Below are 2,099 nucleotides of genomic sequence, written 5' to 3'. Positions count from 1 at the left end.
CACTTGAATGATCAACTCTCCTCTGTCAACATCAATCACAGCCTTTGCTGTGGCTAGGAAGGGTCTGCCAAGGATGATGGATTTATCCATGCACTTCCCAGTCTCTAGGACTATGAAATCAGTAGGGATGTAATGGTCTTCAACTTTAACCAGAACATCCTCTACAAGTCCATGGGCTTGTTTTCTTGAGTTGTCTGCCATCTCTAGTAAGATTTTTGCAGCTTGTACCTCAGAGATCCCTAACTTCTCCATTACAGAGAGAGGCATGAGGTTTACACTTGACCCTAAGTCACACAAGGCCTTCTTGAAGGTCATGGTGCCTATGGTACAAGGTATTGAAAACTTCCCAGGGTCATGTCTCTTTTGAGGCAGTTTCTGCCTAGACAAGTTATCCAGTTCTTTGGTGAGCAAATGAGGTTCATCCTCCCAAGTCTCATTTCCAAACAACTTGTCATTTAGCTTCATGATTGCTCCAAGGTATTTAGCAACTTGCTCTTCAGTGACATACTCATCCTCTTCAGAGGAAGAATACTCATCAGAGCTCATGAATGGCAGAAGTAAGTCTAGTGGAATCTCTATGGTCTCATTTTGAGCCTCAGATTCCCATGGTTCCTCATTGGGGAACTCATTGGAGGTCAGTGGACGTCCAGTGAGGCCTTCCTCAGTGGCGTTCACTGCCTCCTCTTCCTCCCAAAATTCGGCCATGTTGATGGCCTTGCACTCTCCTTTTGGATTTTCTTCTGTATTGCTTGGAAGAGTACTAGGAGGGAGTTCAATAATTTTCTTGCTCAGCTGTCCCACTTGCGCCTCCAAATTTCTGATGGAGGACCTTGTTTCAGTCATGAAACTTTGAGTGGTTTTGATTAGATCAGAGACCATGGTTGCTAAGTCAGAGTTATTCTGCTTAGAACTCTCTGTCTGTTGCTGAGAAGATGATGGAAAAGGCTTGCTATTGCTAAACCTGTTTCTTCCACCATTATTGTTATTGAAACCTTGTTGAGGTCTCTGTTGATCCTTCCATGAGAGATTTGGATGATTCCTCCATGAAGTATTGTAGGTGTTTCCATAGGGTTCTCCCATGCAATTCACCTCTTCCATTGAAGGGTTCTCAGGATCATAAGCTTCTTCCTCAGATGAAGCTTCCTTAGTACTGCTTGGTGCATTTTGCATTCCAGACAGACTTTGAGAAATCATATTGACTTGTTGGGTCAATATTTTATTCAGAGCCAAAATGGCATTCAGAGTGTCAATCTCAATAACTCCTTTCTTCTGACTAGTCCCATTGTTCACAGGATTTCTTTCAGAAGTGTACATGAATTGGTTATTTGCAACCATTTCAATCAGTTCTTGAGCTTCCATAGGCGTCTTCTTCAGATGAAGAGATCCTCCAGAAGAGCTATCCAAAGACATCTTGGACAGTTCAGAGAGACCATCATAGAAAATACCTATGATGCTCCATTCAGAAAGCATATCAGAAGGGCACTTTCTGATTAATTGTTTGTATCTTTCCCAAGCTTCATAGAGGGATTCTCCTTCCTTCTGTCTAAAGGTTTGGACTTCCACTCTAAGCTTACTCAATTTTTGAGGTGGAAAGAACTTTGCCAAGAAGGCATTGACTAGCTTTTCCCAAGAGTCCAGGCTTTCTTTAGGTTGTGAGTCCAACCATGTCCTAGCTCTGTCTCTTGCAGCAAAAGGGAATAGCATAAGTCTGTAGACCTCAGGGTCAACCCCATTAGTCTTGACTGTGTCACAGATTTGCAAGAATTCAGCTAAAAACTGATGAGGATCTTCCAATGGAAGTCCATGGAACTTGCAATTCTGTTGCATTAGAGAAACTAATTGAGGCTTAAGCTCAAAGTTGTTTGCTCTAATGGCAGGGATAGAGATGCTTCTCCCATAGAAATCGGGAGTAGGTGCAGTGAAGTCACCCAGCACATCCCTTGCATTGTTGGCATTGTTGTTGTTTTCGGCTGCCATATGTTCTTCTTCTTTGAAGAATTCGGTCAGGTCCTCTAAAGAGAGTTGTGTCTTGGCTTCTCTTAGCTTTCTCTTCAAGGTCCTTTCAGGTTCAGGATCAGCCGCAACAAGAATGTTTTTGT

The 2,099-nt window shown here is 42.8% G+C and overlaps 1 non-coding gene across 1 annotated transcript; it reads left to right on the top strand.

Moving 5' to 3' along the window:
* Positions 1-1,464: 1,464 nt before the first annotated feature.
* LOC112718782 (small nucleolar RNA R71) lies at positions 1,465-1,572 on the top strand. Its single transcript, XR_003161110.1, has one exon. It is a non-coding gene; the product is annotated as a small nucleolar RNA R71 (small nucleolar RNA).
* Positions 1,573-2,099: the final 527 nt, after the last annotated feature.

Source organism: Arachis hypogaea, chromosome 10 (assembly GCF_003086295.3).
Source record: "Arachis hypogaea cultivar Tifrunner chromosome 10, arahy.Tifrunner.gnm2.J5K5, whole genome shotgun sequence".
NCBI lineage: Eukaryota > Viridiplantae > Streptophyta > Magnoliopsida > Fabales > Fabaceae > Arachis > Arachis hypogaea.
This window is presented reverse-complemented; position numbering and strand designations above follow the sequence as displayed.